Source organism: Pan troglodytes, chromosome 6, assembly GCF_028858775.2.
Source record: "Pan troglodytes isolate AG18354 chromosome 6, NHGRI_mPanTro3-v2.0_pri, whole genome shotgun sequence".
In the NCBI taxonomy this organism is placed as follows: domain Eukaryota; kingdom Metazoa; phylum Chordata; class Mammalia; order Primates; family Hominidae; genus Pan; species Pan troglodytes.
In genome coordinates this window covers 167,373,226-167,393,953 of record NC_072404.2, presented here as the reverse complement: position 1 = coordinate 167,393,953, position 20,728 = coordinate 167,373,226, and the positions used below count along the sequence as shown (strand labels likewise).

The 20,728-nt window shown below is 40.4% G+C and overlaps 1 protein-coding gene and 1 pseudogene across 41 annotated transcripts in view; one reads left to right on the top strand and one right to left on the bottom strand.

Moving 5' to 3' along the window:
* Window positions 1-20,728, top strand: part of KMT2C (lysine methyltransferase 2C) — a 304,403-nt gene that overhangs the window by 59,536 nt on the left and 224,139 nt on the right. The window lies entirely within an intron of this gene.
* On the bottom strand, window positions 10,920-15,998 carry LOC472620 (septin-7-like; annotated as a pseudogene).

The window sequence follows — 20,728 nt, the reverse complement described above, 5'->3', positions numbered from 1 at the left end:
ACTGTGCCCTGCCCTGTCCTCCTTTTTGAAGTCTCTCTCTCTCTGTCTTTACTTTTATACTTATTTTTTCTCTCTTGTCATGTCTTTGTCCTTGTCTTTTTTGATGGAGTCTTACTCTGTCACACAGGCTGGATTGCAGTGGCACAGTTCTAGCTCACTGCAGCCTTGAACTCCTGGGGTCAAGTGATCCTCTAGCTCAAGTGATCCTCCTACTTCAGCCTCTGAGTAGCTGGGACTCTATGTGTGCACCACCATGCCTGGCTCCTTTGTCCATTTTTGTTTGTTTGTTTTTTGGAGACAGAGTCTTACTCTGTCGCCTAGGCTGGAGTACAGTGGCATGATCTCGGCTCACTGCAACCTCCACCTTCTGGGTTCAGGCGATTCTCCTGCCTCAGCCTCCTGAGTAGCTGAGACTACAGGTGTGTGCCACCATGCCTGGCTAATTTTTGTGTTTGTAGTAGAGACGGGATTTTGCCATGTTGGCCAGGCTGGTCTTGAACTCCTGACCTCAGGTGATCCACCCGCCTTGGCCTCCCAAAGGGCTGGGATTATAGATAGGAGCCACTGTGGCAGGCCTCCTTTGCCCATTTTGAAATTGAGTTGTTTTCTTTTCTTTTTATTAACAGGTCCCCCCCCCAACACACACACACACACACACACAACACACACACACACGCGCGCGCGCGCGCACACACACACACACACACACACACACACAGTCTTGCTTGTCGCCCCAGGCTGGAGTGCAGTGGCGCGATCTTGGCTCACTGCAACCTCCGCCTCCTGGGTTCAAGCAATTCTCCTGCCTCAGCCTCCTGAGTAGCTGGGATTACAGGTGCCCGCCACCACGCCTGGCTTATTTTTGTATATTTAGTAGAGATGGGGTTTCACCATGTTGACCAGGCTGGTCTTGAACTCCAGACCTGTGTTCTGCCTGCCTTGGACTCCCAAAGTGCTGGGAATACAGGCATGAGCCACTGCACCCTGGCCTTAACTACGTATTTTTTACATCTGCACAGTGTTTTGGAAAAAGTGGTTCAACTGAAAGAATGAAAAGATGGGGGCAGAATTTGCTTTTAAAAAAAAATAATAATTTAAAAAAAGGGCATTGAAAAAAGTTTCAGTGGTGTTGGGAGGGCCTTGGAACAAGGAATGAATGGAAGATGAGGGAGTGGAGGGAGGCCATGTATGGACTCTTTCTACAGACCAGGCTGTTGAAGGAGAGAGGGCTAACAGGAAATGAAGTGCGGGGGAAGTTTTTTGAAGATGGGAGAAAGAGGACAACTTTTATATATTTCATTTCATTTGATTCCTTATAAATTTGTAAGGAAGATAGAGCTTGTATTATTTCAGTGAAGTTGAAAATAGAGTACAGAAAAATTAAGATACAGCACCCCCAAAACTGAGAACTTCTGACATAATACACTGTTGGAAATATTTATTTCAGAGTGAAGAAAATATTGGAAGTTAGGGTTGTTAATTGCTCTGCATGGTTCATAATTACTCTTTCTTATTAACTATTTAAGGAACATGAGACCAGGAAGTTAAATACCTGGGTATATGCAGATATATATCTAGAATTGGTACCAAAGTAAATACAGGCATACCTTGGAGATACTGTAGGTTCCATTATAGACTACCACAATAAAGTGAATATCACCATAAAGCAAGGCACACAAATATTTTGGTTTACCAGTGCATGTAAATATTATGTTTATATTCTACTGCAGTCTATTAAATGTTCAGTAGCGTTATATTTAAAAAACCAATGTGCATACTTTAATTTAAAATTACTTTATTGCTAAAAAATGCTACTGATCATCTGAGCTTTCAGTAAATTGTAAGATTTTTTGCTGATAGAGGATGTTGGTGGCTGCTGACTGATCCCAGCAATGATTGCTGAAGGTTGGGGTGCCTCTGGTAGTTTCTTACAGTAAGACAACAATGAAGTTTGCTACATTGATTGCCTGTTTCTTTCATGAAAGATTTCTCCGTAGCACGTGATGCTGTTTGATAGCATTTTTTACCCAAAAGTAGAACTTTTTTTCAAAATTGGAGTCAGCTCAAACTCTGCCACTGCTTTAACAACTAAGGTTATATAGTATTCTGAATCCTTTGTTGTTATTCAACAATTTCACAGCCTCTTCACCAGGAGTAGATTCCATCTTTAAGAAACCACTTTCTTGGCTCATCTGTAAGGAACAACTCCTAATCTGTTCAAGTTTTATCATGAGATTGCAGCAATTCAGTCACATCTTCAGGCTCCACTTCTAATTCTCTTGCTGTTTCCACTACATCTGCAATGACTTCCTCCACTTGAGTCTTGAACCCCTCAAAGTTATCCATGAGAGTTGGAATCAACTTCTTCCAGACACCTGTTCATGTTGATATTTTGACTTCCTCTCATGAATTATGAATGTTCTTAATGACATCTACGGTGGTGAATCCTTTCCAGAAGGTTTTCAGTTTACTTTGCCCAAATCTACTACAGGAATCACTTTTTTTTTTTTTTTTTGAGACAGAGTCTCGCTTTGTCGCCCTGGCTGGAGTGCAGTGGTGCGATCTTGGTTTAGTGCAACCTCTGCCTCCTGGTTCAAGCGATTCTCCTGACTCAGCTCCCCCCCCCGAGTATCTGGGACTACAGGTGTGTGCCACCACGCCCGGCTAATTTTTGTATTTTTAGTAGAACTAGGGTTTTGCCATGTTGGCCAGGGTGTTCTTGAACTCCTGGCTTCAAGTGATCTGCCTGCCTTGGCATCCCAGAGTGCTGGGATTACAGGCATGAGCCACCGTACCTGGCCGAAATGTATTTCTTAAACAGTAAGACTTAAAAATTGAAATTACTCATTGATACATGGGCTGCAGGATAGATGTTGTATCGTACTGGCAGGCATGAAAGTAACATTCTTCTTTCTGAACATATCCATCAAAGCCCTCGAATGACCTGGTCCATTGTTAGTGAGTGCTAATATTTTGAAATGAATGTTTTTTCCTTAGCAGTAGGTCTTGACAGTAGACTGAAAATATTCAGTAAGCCAACCTCTAAACAGATGTGCTGTCATCCAGGAGACTGTTGTTCCATATGTAGACAGCAAGCAGATTAGATATAGCATAATTCTTAAGAGCTCTAGGACTTTTTGAGTGGCAAATGAGCATTAGCTTCAACGTCAAGTTACCAGCTGCATTAGCCCCTAACAAGAGAGTCAGTTTTTATTTATTTATTTATTATTTATTTATTATTTTTAAAAGAGACAAGAGTCTCGCCTTGTTGCCCAGGCTGGCCTTGAACTCCTGGGCTCAAGCGATTCTCCTACCTTGGCCTCTCAAAGTGCTGGGATAACAGGTGTGGCCCCAGCCTGACCTTTGAAGCAAGGCATTGATTTTCCCTCTCTAGCTGTGAAAGTCCTAGATGGCATCTTCTTCTAATGGAAGGCTCTTTTGTCTACATAAAACACCTTGTTTAGTATAGCCACCTCCAGCAATGATCTTAGTTAGATATTCTGGATAACTTGCTACAGCTTCCATGTCAGCACTTGCTGCTTCACTTTCCACTTTTATGTTATGACGAGAGCATTTTTCCTCATGAACCAATCTCTACTTGCTTCCAGTTTTTCTTCTGCAGTTTTCTCACCTCTCTCAGCCTTCATAGAATTGAAGAAGGTTAGAGCCTTGCTGTGGATTAGGCTTTTTGCTTAAGGGAATGTTATGGCTGGTTTAATCTTCATATTAATAACTTTCATATTAAATAACTTCATATTAAAAACTTTCTTCATATTAATAACAAGATTGTTTCATGTTCACTGACATAGTGCTTTTAATTTTATTCAAGAATTTTTCGTTTACATTCACAATTGGCTGAGTGGTACAAGAGGTCTAGCCTTAGGCCTTTCTCACTTTTTGATATGCCTTCCCCACTAAGATTAATTATTTGTAGCTTTTCAGTTAAAGTGAGAGGCACATGACTTTTCCTTTCCCTGAATTGTTTGAGGCCATTGTAGGATTAGGGTTAACGAATTGGCCTAATTTCAATATGGTTGTGTGTTGGGGAAACGGGAGGCCTGAAAAGAGGGAGAAAGAGAGATAGGGAATGGCTAATTGGTGGAGCAGTCAGAACACACATTATATGTTAGCCATCTTATGTGGGCGTGGTTCATGGTGTTCCAAAACAATTACAATAGTAACATCAAAGATAGCATGGTAGCTCACTCCTGGAATCCCAGCACTTTGGGAGGCCAAGGCAGGAGGATCGCTTGAGTTTGAGACTAGCTTGAGCAACATGGTGACACCCCATCTCTATAAAAAATAAATCAGCCGGGTGTGGTGGTACATGCCTGTTGTCCCACCTACCGATGAGGCTGAGCACTTGAGTCCGGAAGGTTGAGGCTGCAGTGAGCTGTGATTGTGCCACTGCACTCCAGCCTGAGTGACAGAACAAGACCCTTTCTCAACCAAAGGAAAAAATATATATGTATCACTGATCGTAGATCACTATCACAGATATAATAATAATGAAAAAGTTCAAAATACTTTGAGGATTACTAAAACGTAACACAGAGACACAAAGTGAGTGCATGCTGCTGGAAAATGGTGTCAGTAGATTTGTTCAGGCTGGGTACGATGGCTCACACCTGTAATCCCAGCACTTGGGAGGCTGAGGCGGGTGGATCACCTGAGGTCAGGAGTTTGAGACCAGCCTGGCCAGCATGGTGAAACCCTGTCTCTACTAAAAATACAAAAATTAGCTGGGCGTGGTTGTGGGCGCCTGTAATCCCAGCTACTTGGGAGACTGAGGCAGAAGAATTGCTTGAACCTGGGAGATAGAGGTTTCATTGAGCCAAGATCATCCCACTGCACCCCAGCCTGGGCGACAGAGCAAGACTCCGTCTCAAAAAAAAAAGACTTGTTCAGTGCAAGGTTGACAAAAGCCTTTGCTATTTTAAAAAAAACTCGCTGGGTGTGGTGGCTTACGTCTGTAATTCCAGCACTTTGGGAGGCCGAGGTGGGCAGATCACCTGAGGTCAGGAGTTTGAGACCAGCCTGGCCAGCATGGTGAAACCCTGTCTCTACTAAAAATAAAAAATCAGCTGGGTGTGGTGGCACGTGCCTGTAGTCTCAGCTACTCATGAGGCTGAGGCAGGAGAACCGCTTGAACCTGGGAGGCGGAGGTTGCAGTAAGCCGAGATTATGCCACTGCACTCCAGTTTGGGCAGCAGAGTGAGACTGTGTCCCCAAACAAACAAACAAACAACTTATTATCTGTGACGTGAAATAAAATGAGGTATGTCTGTAAGCAAAATGGATATTCCTCTTAATGTTTGACATTATTTTTTAATCGGGGAGTTCTGAAAAATTGATTTTGCATGGATTTTTTTCCTTGTGTTTTTCTCTTCAATTTTTTTTTTTTTTTTTTTGAGACAGAGTCTCCCTGTGTCACTAAGGCTAGAGTACAATGCTGCGATCTCAGCTCACTGCAAGCTCTGCCTCCCGGGTTCAAGCCACCCCAAGTAGCTGGGATTACAGGAGTGTGCCACCATGCCAGGCTAATTTTTGTATTTTTAGTAGGGACAGAGTTTCACCATATTGGCCAGGCTGGTCTGGAACTCCTGACCTTAAGTGATCCACCCACCTTGGCTTCCCAAAGTGCTGGGATTACAGGCATGAGCCAGCATGCCCGGCCTGATTGTTCAGTTTACACTCCTACTAGTGTCGATTTTCCCATAACCTGACTAGCAGAGTGTGTTATCACTCTTTGCTAATTTGGTATCTGAAATGATACTCCTTGCTTTCATTTCCATTTCTAAAATTGTTTAGTTGAATATCTCATGTGTTCACAGACTTTCACTCTTTCAGTTGTTGGACTGTATTTGTTATTTTTCTATTGAGAATTTGTTTTTCTCATTCACTCATTTTAAAAATTATTATTTTTAAAATTTCTTTTCAATTTTTATTAATTATTATTATTATTACTATTTTTTGAGACAGAGTCTTGCTCTCTTGCCCAGTCTGGAGTGCAATGGTGCAATCTCAGGTCACCGCAACCTCCACCTGCCAGGTTCAAGTGATTCTTGTGCCTCAGCCTCCTGAGTAGCTGGTACTACAGGCGTGTGCCACCATGCCTGGCTAATTTTTGTATTTTTAGTAGAGATCTCGGGGTTTCACCATATTGGTCAGGCTGGTCTTGAACTCCTGGCCTCAAGTGATCTGCCCGCTTTGGCCTCTCAAAGTGCTGGGATTATAGGCTTGAGCTACCATATCATTGTTCGATTTCCCTGATTACTTGGTAAAGTTGAGCACTTTATCATATTCTATAGGTTGATTAATTGTGTCTGAATTTCTTATTCAAAAATGAATTTGTTGTTCATATCCTTTGTCCCTTTTTAAAAAAAATTAGGTTTGTGTCTCAGGATACTTTATTCTTCCTTTATGTTCATAAGTAGAGTTTTATATTACTTATTAAAGTTATTCCTAGTAACTTTATTGTTGTTGATATCTCTTTCTATTACAGTAGAATAGATTATTTCTACTGTTTCTTCAGCATGCTGTATAGAAAAGTTATTGATGTTTATATGTTACTGTGTTGATCTGACAATCTTAAAGAACTCTTTCAACATTTCAGTTGATAAACTTGTATTTTCTAAGTAGACATTAGTGATATTTTCTGCTAGTTATGACACTTTAGCCTGTTCCTTTATGGTATTAAAGTGTCTTATTTCTTATCACTTAGCTTAATGACACAACATCCAGTATTAAGTGGCTTTGTTTTAAAGTTTGATTCCCTGTGAAATTTTATTATTTTGTTCAGTGGGAGACAGAACTGTAACTTGCTTTTCAGAATTGTTAGGCTGTTATCTCAATATTTGTTATTGAATCCATATTTTTGTCCTGAGTTATAGAACCATCTACTCTTTCAACAAAACATATATTGAGTGCTTATGTTTCATCTGGTGCTGTTAGGTGTTGGGGGTGCAGCAGTGAATAGAACAAATTTCTAGTCTTCATGGAGTATACAGCTAAAGAGACAGTAATAAACAAATAATATTTCTTTGATCCATAGTCATTTGGATTTACAGATGCGGAACCCGTGGACATAGAAGTCTTACTGCATTTATATCTGGTTTTTTTCTGCATTTGTTGAGATGATCATTTTTCCTTTATTTGTAAATATGACAACCATATTAATAGATTTTCCCTTTTGATTTCTTTGTGAATTTTCTAGCTTTCTTCCTATGTCATTGATTTCTAGTTTCATACAATTGTTGTTAGAAAGATACTTGAAATGATTTCATTCTTCTTGAATTTGTTAAAACTTGTTTTGTGGCCTAACATATGATCTATCCTGGAGAATATTCTGTGTCTGCTTAAGAAGAATGTATATTCAGCTGCTGTTGGCTAGAATGTTCTGTATGTGTCTGTTAGGTCCATTTAGTCTGTAATGTTCAAGTCTGTGTTTCCTTATTAATTTTTGTCTGGATTATTTATCCATTGTCGAAAATGGGGTATTTAAGTTCCCCACTATTACGGTATTGCTATTTCCCCCTTTAGTTCTATTGATAGTGCTTTATATATTTAGGTGCTCCAAATTGGGGCATGTATATATATTTATAAATGTTACATTCTCCTGATGAATTGATCTCTGATCTCTTTTAACACTTTTTGACTCAAAGTCTATTTTATTTTATGTAAGGATCCTCTGCTCTCTTTGGTTAACATGTGTGTGGAATATCTTTTTCCATCTCTTCACTTTCAGCCTCAGTCCTTTAAAGCTAAAGAGAGTCTCTTGTAGGCAGCATATAGGTGGATCTTGTTTTTAAAAATCTGCTTGGCTGGGTACAGTGGCTCACGCTTGTATTCCTAGCACTTTGGGAGGCCGAGGTGGGTAGATCACCTGAGGTCAGGAGTTTGAGACCAGCCTGACCGACATGGTGAAACCCCATCTTTACTAGAAATACAAAAATTAGCTGGGTGTGGTGGTGGGCGCCTGTAATCCCAGTTACTCAGGAGGCTGAGGCAGGTGAATCGCTTGAACCCAGGAGGCGGAGGTTGCGGTGAGCTGAGATCACAGCATCGCAGTCCAGTCTGGGCGACAGAGTGAGACTCTGTCTTAAACAAACAAAAATCCATTCAATCTGTGTCTTCTTATTGGAGAGCTTAATTCTTTTCATTTAAAATAATTATTGATAGGTAAGGAGTTACTACTGCCATTTTGTCAGTTTTTCTGACTCTTGTAGTTTCTTTGTTCCAGTCTTCCTCTCTAGCTGTCTTCCTTTGTGATTTGACGATTTTTTGGTAGTGATATGCTTTTGATTTTCTGTTTTATGTATCTTGTAGGCAGCATATCATTGGATCTTGTTTTTAAAAATCCACTCGGCCAGGCACGGTGGCTCACACCTGTAATACCAGCACTTAGGGAGGCCAAGGCAGGTGGATCACCTGAGGTCAGGAGTTTGAGACCAGCATGGCCAATATGGTGAAATTCCATGTCTACTAAAAATACAAAAATTAGCCAGGTGTGGTGGCATGTGACTGTAATCCTAGCTACTCAGGTGGCTGAGGTGGGAGAATTGCTTGAACCTGGGAGGTGGAGTTTCCAGTGAGCTGAGATCATGCCACTGCACTCCAGCCTGGGTGACAGAGCGAGACTCCATCTCAAAAAAAATAAAATGAAATGAAAAAATTAAAAAAAAATCACTCAGCCAATCTGTGTCTTGAGTATTTAATTTATTTCCATTTAAAATAATTATTGATAGGCAAGGAGATGCTATTGCCATTTTGTGAGTTTTTCTGACTCTTGTAAGTTTGTTTCAGTCTTCCTCTCTTGCTGTCTTCCTTTGTGATTTGATGATTTTTTTGATAGTGATATGCTTTGGTTCTTTTCTGGTTTATGTATCTACTACGGCCTTTTTTTTGTGGTTACCATGAAGCTTACATAAAACATCTTATAGTGTTAATAGTCTATTTTAAGCTGACAACCTCAACAGTATACCACAACTTTACATTTAACATCTCCTTTCACATTTTGTATTATTGATTTCATAATGTATATCTTTTATATATCATGTATCCATTACCAAATTGTTGTATGTATAGTTAATATTTAATACTTTTGTCTCTTTACATTTATACTAGACTTAAATCTGATTTAGGTACCACCATTACAGTATTGGAGTATTCTGAATTTGAATATATTGTTATCTTTATAGTAAGTTTTATTCTTTAATATGTTTTTATGTTTTTAGAGTTCTTTTGTTTCAATTTGAAGAACTTTCTTTAGCATTTCTTGTAAGGCAGGTCTAATGGTGGTGACCTCCCACATTTTTTTCTGTAAGGAGTCACATAGTAAATATTTTAGGCTTTGCTGGCAATATGCTGTCTGTTGTAACTGCTGATATCTGCTATTGTAGCATGAAAGCAGATGTAGACTGTATGTAAACAAATATACATGGCTATGTTCCGATAAAATTATTACAAAGACCAAGTACAGGACTGGATTTGGCCTCTGGACCGTAGTTTGCTGACCAGTGATTTAGACTTCTAACATGGTAGATTACATTGATTGATTTTTTGAATATTGAACAAGTGTAGCATTCCTGGGATAAACCCCACATGGTGTGGTATATTACTCTTTTTATGTTCCTGAGTTTGATTTGCTAATATTTTCTTGATGATTTTTGTGTTTATGTTCACTTTGGAAATTGGTCTTTAGTTTTGCTTCTTTGTACTGTCTTTGCCTGATTTTGGCTTTAGGATAATGCTGACCTCATTAAATGAGTGGAGAAATGTTGTTCCCTCCTTTTTCTGGAAGGGATTCTGTAGAGTTGGTGTTACCTCATCTTAAAGTGTTGGTTAGAAATTAGTTAGTGAAAGCATCTGGGCCTGGAGATTGTTATTTCAGAAAATTTCATACTATAAATTCAATTTCTTTAATAGTTACAGAGCTGTTCAGGTTACATATTTCATCTTGGGTGAGTTTTGGTAGTTTGTCATTTCCTATGAATTGGTCCATTTCATTTAAAGATATCAAACTTATGTGTGTGGAGTTGTTCATACTGCTCTTTTATTGTCTTTTTTTTTTTTTTTTTTTTGAGATGGAGTCTCCCTCCGTTGTCCAGGCTGGAGTGCAGTTGTGTGATCTCACTGCAAGCTCTGCCTCCAGGGTTCACGCCATTCTCCTGCCTCAGCCTCCTGAGTAGCTGAGACTACAGGTGCCCACTACCACGCCCAGCTAATTTTTTTGTATTTTTAGTAGAGACGGGGTTTCACTGTGTTAGCCAGGATGGTCTCGATCTCCTGACCTCATGATCTGCCCGCTGGGATTACAGGCATGAGCCACTGCACCCAACCTTATTGTCATTTTAATGTCTGTGGGGTCTATAGTGAAATCCCCTCTTTCATTCCTGTTTTAGTTCATTTTCTATTGCTATAGCAAAATACCTGAGAGTTGGTAATTTATAAAGGAAAAAGATTTATTGGTTTATGGTTCTGGAGGCTGAGAAATCTAAGATGGGTTGCCGCATGTGGTGAGGGCTTTGTGCTGTGTCATAACATGGCAGAGAAGTGCAAGGGGAAGCACATGTTTGCAAAGAGAGGCCAAACATGAGAGGCATCCTCACTTTATAACAACCTACTCTTGTGGGTTCACTTCTCCAAGAGTGAGAACTCCTTTCAGAACGACATTAATCCCTCTTAACAACCTAATCACCTCTTAAAGGTACCACCTCTCAACACTGCTACATTGCAGACCAAGCTTCAACATGAGATTTGGTGAGGGCAAATGATATTCAAACCATAGTAGTCATTTTTTTGTGTGTGTTAGTTTTGCTGGAAGCTTGTCAATTTTATTGATCTTTACAAACAGTCAGATTTTGATTTGAGTTTTAAAAAAGTTGTGGTAGAATATACACAAAATATAATTTGCCATCTTGTTTTTTTTTTTTGAGACAGGGCCTCACTCTGTTGCCCAGGCTGGAGTGTGGTGGCGTGATCTTGGTTCACTGCAGTCTCTGCTTCCCGGGTTCAAGTGATTCTCCTGCCTCAGCCTCCCAAGTAACTGGGATTACAGGCACGTGCCACCATGCCCGGCCAACTTTTGTATTTTTAGTAGAGACAGGATTTTGCCACGTTGGCCAGGCTGGTCTCGAACTCCTGACCTCAAGTGATCTGCCTGCCTTGGCCTTCCAAAGTGCTGGGATTACAGGTGTGAGCCACTGCTCCTGGCCCTTAACTTTTTGGTTTTTTTTAACCTTCCACAGTCCTTTTATTTTGGAATAGGCTGTAAACAATCAAACCACCAGAACATGATTGTACAACAGTAAAATGTTCTCCTGTATTAAACTGAAGATATCTGTTTAATAAAAAAAAGAAAAAGAAAATGTAGGAAAGGTACTTAGAGCTGTTACTTTCTAAGTACACAACACCCTAGACAATTCAAGGCATCCTAATCTCCATCAAGAAAAACAGGAAAAAATAATTTTTGTCACGCTGTTAAATCCATCATTATGGATGAAACTGGTGCATATTGGTCAAACGGATCCAACAAACACTGATGTCCAAGCTGGCATATTGGCAACTAATACGTAACTGGTGGTCAATAGAGAGTTTAAAAGATCTTCCCTTTCTTCTTGTTCTTTTCCAAGGTTCTCGAAGAGTTCTGTTCTAAAATACGTTGTTGAGCTTCCCAGTTTGCCTTCTCATCCTCAAACTGACGACGTTTTTCCTCTAATTCTTTGTGCTGTGCTTCCAAATTCTTTTTCATTAGCTCACGGCGCCACTGGAGCTCAGCTTCAGAGTCCTTTAGTTTTTGAACTTTTTATTTGACCTTCATCTCTAACACCTGCTCCATCTCCATCTCTATCTTCTTCATTTTAGCTGCATACTCCCTTCTTTCTTCTTCCATTTGTGCCAGAGGGCTCTTAGTCAGCTGCCCTTTATTCTTGTTGTTATCAACTCCATTATAAGTCACAGCTGCCAGTTTTCTGCTTCTGTAGTTCTCATAGTGGACATTATTAGTAACATCTTTCAAGTCCTGAGTGTGTGTTTTTATCAGCATATTTCTTAGAATTGTAAAATCACAATGTTCACCATTTTCAACTTCAGCAGCACCCCAAGGATACTGCCTTCCTTTGACCCTTTTGCCATTAACTTCAGTGATAGTATTACTAGCTTACCACAGCAAGAGGTAAACAGTCCTTTACCTTTTTAGCAAGTTTATTTTCTTCTTCATCATCTATTTCTGGAAATTCATATATCTTAATTTTATGTTCTTGGATTTCTTTCATTATCTGTTTTTTAAACTGTTGGCATTCCTCTGGTGTAAGTGTGTCTGCTTTGGCAATAAGTTGGATGATAATCACTTTTTCATGCGAACGCTTCATAAACTCAATATCCAATGGTTTAAGTTCATGTCCTGAAGGAGCAATGAAGTATAAACAACACTGCACCCTGCTATTAGGCATCTGACGTCTGTTCACTCGTGATTCTGCATTTAGGTAGTCCTCAGATTTACTGTCAATGTAATCGATAAGAGGCTGCCAGCAATTACTATTATCCACTACATCTCCAACTCCTGGGGTGTCAACTATTGTGAGCAGCAACTGAACACCACCTTCTTTGATTAAAACTTTGGATTGTCCACCTGTATAGTCTTTTTAATTCTATGAGAAGGACCTGGATACTCTGGAGAATACAAATCTGTGAGGAATAATGAGTTGATTAATGTCGGCTTTCCCAATCCAGGTTCGCCTCTCTGGGTAAGGTGGCTCACACCTGTAATCCCAGAACTTTGGGAGGCCGAGGTGGGTAGATTGTTTGAGCTCAGGAGTTCCAGACCAGCCTGCGAAATAAGGCGAGACCCTGTCTCACTTTGTATGCTGGTGCCAGCCGGGGGTGCCCCCGGTAGGTGCTCCCTGGGGTGTCTGCTTCAGGGCTTCTGCGAAGGTGCAGGGCAGGGCTCCTCCAGCTGGGAAACTTGGAATAGTTGGCAGCTGCTTTGAATGTTGGTTCCTTCTTCTCTGATGACCGTGCTGTCAACATCAAAACACACTGCATCTGCTGAGTAGAAAAGCTTCCTCAGCTCTGAGTGGGAGACCATCCTTGGAAGAGTTTTCCTCGTTTCGCCAGTGCTAGATTTCTAGGAGACCACACTCTTCTCTTCCTGTTCCTTCTCTGGATAAAAATGCAGCACAGAGTTCTGACTACAGATTTCTTCAAGAAAGACCTGTGGATTCCGCAAGAGCAAGAGCCCAGGCTCAGGTGAGGCAAGGGTGCGGCCGGGGCTGCAACTGGCGCTGGCCATTGAGGAGCTTCTGCGCGACCTTGCGATCGTGCCCGCCAGGCGCCGGCCCGTTGGCTCGCAGCGCCAGCTCGCGCCGCGTCTGGCCCTTGCTGCGCCCGGCTCTGCAGGCCGGGAGGTTGTAAAGCTCCTCCATAGCTGATGGGCGGCGGCGGCCGGGCCGAAGCCTGCGGACACGGAAGGGCTGCAGCTCAGCGGCCGGTTACATCCCGCCCGGCCGTCTGTGGCCACCCAACCCCTTAACTATTTTTAAGTGTACATTTTAGTGATGTGAGATACATTCATAATGTAGACACTATCCATTTTCATAGCTTTTTTTTAATCTTGTTAAACTCATACTTTATAGCCATTAAACAATAACTCCCAGTTTCTCCCTTCTCTCAGCCTCTGGCAACCACCGTTCCACTTTCTGTCTCTGATTTTAACTACTCTTAGTACCTTATATAAGTGGAATCATCCACTATTTTTTTTCTTTGTGACTGGTTTAATTCACTTAGGAGATTGTTGTCAAGGTTCATTTATGTTGTAGTATCGCATATGTCAGAAATTCCTTCCTTTTTAAGGCTGCATAGTATTCCACCATAGACATACTGCCAGTGTGGTATGTCTGTACCACATTTTACTTAACTGTTAATTATGTTCTATTTATTGTGAACAATGCTGCTGTGAACATGGGGTGTATAAATATCTCTTTGGAGACTCTGCTTCTGATTCTTTTTGGTGTATACCCAGAAGTGGAATTTGTGGATCATATGGTAATTCTATTTTTAACTTTTTGAGAAACTGCCGTACTGTTTTCCAGGTCCCATATCATTTTATGTTCCCTACACCTGTGCACTAGTGTTTCAGTTTCTCCACGTCCTTGCCAACATTTGTTATTCTCTTTTTTATTTTTCACAGTAGCCATCCTAATGGGTGTGAGGTGATATATCTTAGTTTTGATTTTTCATTTTTCTAATAGTCATCGTGAGCATCTTTTCATGTTTTTTTGGTCATTTGTATAACTTCTTTGGAAAATGTCTGTGGAAGTTCTTTGCTCATTTTTGAGTTGGGTTGTTTTTGTCAGGTGTTCCTCCCACCTCATCCTCCTGAGTACCCAGGACTACAGGCACATGCCACTATGCCCCGCTAATAGAATCTATTTTAGACCTAATTATATTCTGTCTACCTGAAAGACAATTGAAATAAAATGACATAAAGAGAAAGATAAAACATGCCAACACTAATCAAATTAAGCTGGAGTGGCTATGTTAATATCAGACAAAGCACACTTCAAAACAAAACACTGGGCCAGGAGGCTAATGCCTGTAATCCCAGCCCTGTGGGAAGCCAAGGTGGGAGGATCGCTTGAGACCAGGAATTCAAGACCTGCCTGAGCAACATAGCGAGACTCCATCTCAAAAGAAGAAAAGAAAAAAGGAGGAAGTTTTTAGTTAACTGTTTGTTTGTTTGTGACAGGGTCTCACTCTGCCGCCCAGGCTGGAGTGCAGCGGTGCGATTTCTGCTCACTGCAACCTCCACCTCCCTAGTTGGAGCAATTCTCCTGCCTCAGCCTCCAGAGTAGCTGGGATTACAGGCGCCTGCTACCATTCCTGGCTGATTTTTGTATTTTTAGTAGAGACAGGGTTTCACCATCTTGGCCAGGCTGGTCTCGAACTCAACCTCAGGTGATCCACCTGCCTCGGCTTCCCAAAGTGCCGGGATTACAGGCGTGAGCCACTGCACCCAGCCTACTGTTGCTTTTGAAGGATACTTTTTTTTGCTGCATGTTTTGTTCAGTGTTTATAAGGGTTTTTTCTTTAATTTTCTCCTTAGTACTTTAAATATGTTTTTTACTGTCTTCTGGCTTACATAGTTTCAGACAAGAAGCCTGCAGTCATTTTTACTTTATTCCCCCTTTAAGCAATGGGTATTTTCTTTTGCTGCTTTTAATATTTTCTCTTTATTAATCTTTTTCAGCAATTTGACTATAAAGTACCTTACTGGTACGTGTGTGTGTGTGTGTGTGTGTGTGTCTGTCTGTCTGTCTGTTTCGGATTTTGTTGTGCTTGGATCTGTGGGCTTATAATAATACAGCTTTTAAAATTTACAGCTAATTATTTCACTAAACAATTTTTTTGTCCCTATCCCTTTAACCCCAACCTCACACATATTAGTTAGGTAGGTTGCTGTTATTCCACAGGGCACTGTAGCTGTGTTGTCATTTTTCATACTGTTCTTTATTTTGAATAGATTTTTTTTTGTTATGTCTTTAGGGATAATGATCTTCTTTTGTCATTTCTAATCACATGTTAACTTTTCAATGTGAAATTTGCATTTTTTCTTTTCTTTTTTTTTTTTTTGGAGACGGAGTCTCGCTCTGTCACCCAGGCTGGAGTGCAGTGGTGTGATCTCGGCTCACTGCAGTCTCCGCCTCCTGGGTTCACACCATTCTCCTGCCTCAGCCTCCCAAATAGCTAGGACTACAGGCACCTGCCACCACGCGCCCGGCTAATTTTTTGTATTTTTAGTAGAGATGGGGTTTCACTGTGTTAGCCAGGATGGTCTCGATCTCCTGACCTTGTGATCTGCCCGCCTCAGCCTCCCAAAGTGCTGGGATTAGAGGCGTGAGCCACCACACCCGGCCTGAAATTTGCATTTGATGTTATCTTTTGATGTTACCTTTGAGTTCCATGTTATTTTTAATATCTTCTGTTTGTCTCATATTCATGTTTTCTTTACATTCTTGCTCATATGACACATACTTATAATAGCTAGATTATTGGATTATGCCCAGTAGTTGTGAATCATTATTGTTCAGTTGAGACTTATTTATTTTTTTCATACAGAGTCACTCTCAGGATAAGTTGAGACTTATTTGTCAGCTCTTTTAGGGATGGTCTAGAATAGCATTTGTTCTGTGGCTCATTTAGCCCTGCTCCTAAAGGTGTGTCTCACTCTGGTCTCTACTGAATGTGTTACATAGTCATTGAGGTCTTGCCACTCTGGCTAAAGACAATACAGTTGGCTAGAGACAATACAGTTGATTCACAGCTTTCTGTGAGCTCTGGGAATTGTTCTTCTGTAATTGCTCTCTCCCTGGAAGTTGTTCTTGTTCAGTCTTCTGGGATTTCACATCACACATGTGCAGATTGGTATTCAGTTGAAACTCAAGGGTATCCCTGTGCAGATTTCTGGAGCTCTTTCTCTGAATACCTCTCTTCTCTTGGGTAGTCTGTCCCACAAATTCTAGTCTTCTTGAGCCACCTGAACCTGTGATTTCTGTCTTCTCATTTCAGCTCTCATTTTGGGTTCCTATCTCTGTGTGGTAGTTTCTAAATTAATGCCAAGCAGAAAGCCTGTGCCATGGTAGGGGTCGCCCTGTTTCTTTCCCTTTGTTCCCTTTGCCATACCTGTTGCCCAGTGTCTTATAATAAGGTTGTTTCTTATATTTGTCTGGTTTCCTAGTTGTTTGGGCTGGAGGGTAATTTTGACCTGTCTTACTCCCATGTGGCTTTATGTAGAAGTCTCCTATGTTACTTCAGGAACTGAAGTTGGTTTCAGATTCTGAGATTAATATGGAACATAAAGTTTTGGTAGAAAATTTTCTCAAATAAAGTTAGTTGTATTCTTTTACTTCACATTTCTTGGTAATAAAGTGAAGTGAAGAACACTGAAATGAAAGGGTTAAGAGACAGGAAAAAGAGGGGAACGAAGAAAACCCAAAGAAGGGTTAAAATAAATAATCTTCATGTTGTCATTTGTAATTAGACTTCAAACTTTCATTAAAAACTGAAACTGGAAATATCTGACTCAATATGGAAATATAAAACATGTATCTATTTTGCTGTTTAAATATGAAAGTTGGCAACTGATAGGGTTTTGAAGAGTATGACCATTATCTTTGCATTCAGAATATAGTGTTTGATTAGTCAGAAAAGTCACATGGCAGCCAATGAGCAGCAATAAGGACACCGATGAAATAAAAGAATTTGAAAATGACATGATGTCAATAAGTTGGTCCATTGCCCAGAAGGAAAGGAATTCTGATGAATTGATCAACGTAAAAAGCATGTCTCCTAGTGCCAAAACCAAGAATAGAAATCAGAAGAAAAATTAGAAAAGCAAAAATTAAAATCAAAATTATTTTTTAAGGAGTAAGTAGGGCAATGCAGATAACTGATATGTTGATAGAGATTATAAACTAGACAGAACGAGCTTGAAATAAAGCCAGTTGTGCCAAAACAAACAACAGCATAGACAGTGATGGTCAAGATAGTGGAGAAAAAACTCAAAGTAGAGCAAAACATGGGTCTGAGAGATTAAGTTAAAAAGTCAGCTAAACCATACGATTTCCAATTTCTTTAAAAATGGATGTTTATGATAATGAAAAATCACAAAAGAAAGATGAAAAGTAAACTCTACCTCCATAATAGCATGTGAATTATTTTGTCATTCTCTATTTTCTTTGAAGCAGCCATGTTAGGATTATTTCGAGGATTTCTAGTCTCCCAGTCCCCAGTTCTTGTATTGGTCTACAGGTTTCTAAACAAAAAGTGATCCTATTAAAAAAAAATTCTTAGACCTCATGCCTTCTTACCCCCTACCGCTGACTCTGCCCCAGCCACCGTATATCCTTCTTGTCCCTCTAACCCCCTTCACTTGCTCTCATCTCAAGAATTTTGCATTTGCTGTTACTTCTACTGCAATGCTTTTCTCCCAGATATCTGTATGGTTTGCTTCATCTTCAGTTCTGTGCTAAAGTGGCTCCTTACAAAATTTTATTTTAAAACATTTATTTTATAAATCTGTTATTTAACATAGCTAGTCCCTTTTCCTTTGCTTTCTTTTGTTGGATGTTGTATGTGTAATACTTGTTTACTGTTGTCTGTTCTCACTAGAATGTAGTTTTGTGAAGGGAGGGATTTTGTTTTATTTATTTCTGTATCCACTGTGTTTGAACAGAGTCAGACACAAAGGAAGATTGATAGAGTAATCTAGTAATGCTTGCTCAATGTGTTGTCCAAATACTTGTTTAAAATGCTTCAAACTATAATGTTTCATCTATCCGTTTCCGAGAGTGGGATGTTAATATCTCTCTAATGATTAGTTACCAATTTCTCTTTGTTCTGTAAATGTTTGCTTTATATAATCTGAAGTTCTCTTATGTTATCCAAGTAAATTAATTTTTTTATCATTATGACAGTTTAAGCCATTTGTTTACTGTGAAAATTCATATTTATATTTATCTTTTTATGTTATTTTCTATGTACCATTTGTTTTCATTCCTTTTCTGCCTGCTGTTGGATTGATCAAATTTTCTCATCCCTTCTTTCCACTTTATTTTAATGTTTTCTATCAAATTTAAAAACAACTACTTAATCAATTCTTTTTTTTTTGAGACGGAGTTTCTCTCTTGTTGCCCAGGCTGGAGTGCAATGGTGTGATCTCAGTTCACCGCAACCTCTGCCTCCCGGGTTCATGCCATTCTCCTGCCTCAGCCTCCCGAGTAGCTGGGACTACAGGCGCCCACTACCATGCCCGGCTAATTTTTTTGTATATTTTTAGTAGAGACGGGGTTTCACCGTGTTAGCCAGGATGGTCTCGATCTCCTGACCTCGTGATCCACCCACCTCAGCCTCCCAAAGTGCTGGGATTACAGGCGTGAGCCACCGTGCCCGGCCTAAAAACAACTACTTAATAAATTCTAAAGATGTTCTTTCTTTTTGTCCATGAACAATAAGATCCACCTTAGAGTGTTTTCTCCCTAATCACCCTTTTTCATCTTTCAGGTTTTGTAGTCTTTTTATTTAGTTCTGCCTTCTTTCCCCTTTCCCCCTGTGAAGTTTGAAGTGATGCTATTTTGACTGCTTGACTTGTTATGTAACATTAACAAATTTCTAATATTGAATCATACTGGCATTCTGATTATATTCAATAGGATTGTTCTCAGTTTTTATTTTCATTCATAGTTTTTGACAATGTTTGTTGGAATTCTGAGTCAGGTACTTCCTTTTTTTTAATTTTTGGTTAAGACCGACTTTTTGATAGTTTTTAGTAGTTTAATTATAAAACCATTTAGGCTTTGATTACTTTAATTTTTTTTTTTTTTTTTTGAGATAGAATTTCGCCCTTGTTGCCCAGGCTGGAGTGCAGTGGTGCAATCTCGGCTCACCGCAACTTCTGCCTCCCAGGTTCAAGCAATTCTCCTGCCTTAGCCTCTCGAGTAGCTGGGATTACAGGCATGTGCCACCATGCCCAGCTAATTTTTCTTTGTGTTTTTGTATTTTTTTTAGTAGTGACAGGGTTTCTCCATGTTGGTCAGGCTGGTCTCGAACTCCGTACCTCAGGTGATCTGCCTGCCTTGGCCTCGCAGAGTGCTGGGATTACAGGTGTGAGCCACTACGCCCGGCTGGTCACTTTAATTTTTAATATATTATTATGTTATAGCTCCTCCATGGTTTAGGTTGGTTAACTTTTTTTTTTTGAGACAGAGTTTCACTCTTGTTGCCCAGGCTGGAGTGCAATGGTGTGATCTCGGCTCACTGCACCTTCTGCCCACCAGGTTCAAGCGATTCTCCTGCCTCAGCCTCCTGAGTAGCTGGGATTACAGATGTGCATCAACACGTCCAGCTAATTTTTGTATTTTTAGTAGAGACGAGGTTTCGCCACGTAGGCCAGGCTGGTCTTGAACTCCTGACCTCAGGTGATCCACCCACCTCGGCCTCCCAAAGTACTAGGATTACAGGCGTGAGTTACTGTGCCTGGCCTAGGTTGGTTAACTTTTTTATGAGAACAAGACTTAAATGGATTTCTTATTGTTTAAAACATAGTTCTTTGTTTTATTCTTTTTTCATATTATTCTTTTATTTCGTATTGTCCCCCCCCACCCCCCTTTTTTTTGTTTGTGTGTTTGAGACAGAGTCTCACTCTGTCGCCCAGGCTGGAGTGCGGTGGCATGATATCAGCTCACTGCAACCTCCATCTGTCAGGTTCAAGCGATTCTCGTGCCTCAGCCTCCCAAGTAGCTGGGATTACAGGCACACGCCACAACACCTGGCTAATTTTTGTATTTTTAGTAGAGACGGAGTTTCACCATGTTGGCCAGGCTGTTCGTGACCTCCTGACCTCAGGTGATATATCTGCCTCAGCCTCCCAAAGTGCTGGGATTACAGATGTGAGCCACCACAGCCAGCTGTTTTTCACTTTTTAAATGTTTTATGTTTTTCAATTAAATACTGAGTTGATTTGTATTTTTTCTTTCTATTTCCTCCCTCCCTCCCTTCTTTGTTTTTTTTCTTTAGCTGGAATTACTGGCACGCCACCATGTTTGCCTAATTTTTGAATTTTTTTTTGGGTAGAGATGGGGTTTCGCCATGATGGCCGGGCTGGTCTTGAACTCTTGCACTCAAATGATCCATCTAACTCGACCCTCCAAAGTGCTGGGGTTACAGGTGTGAG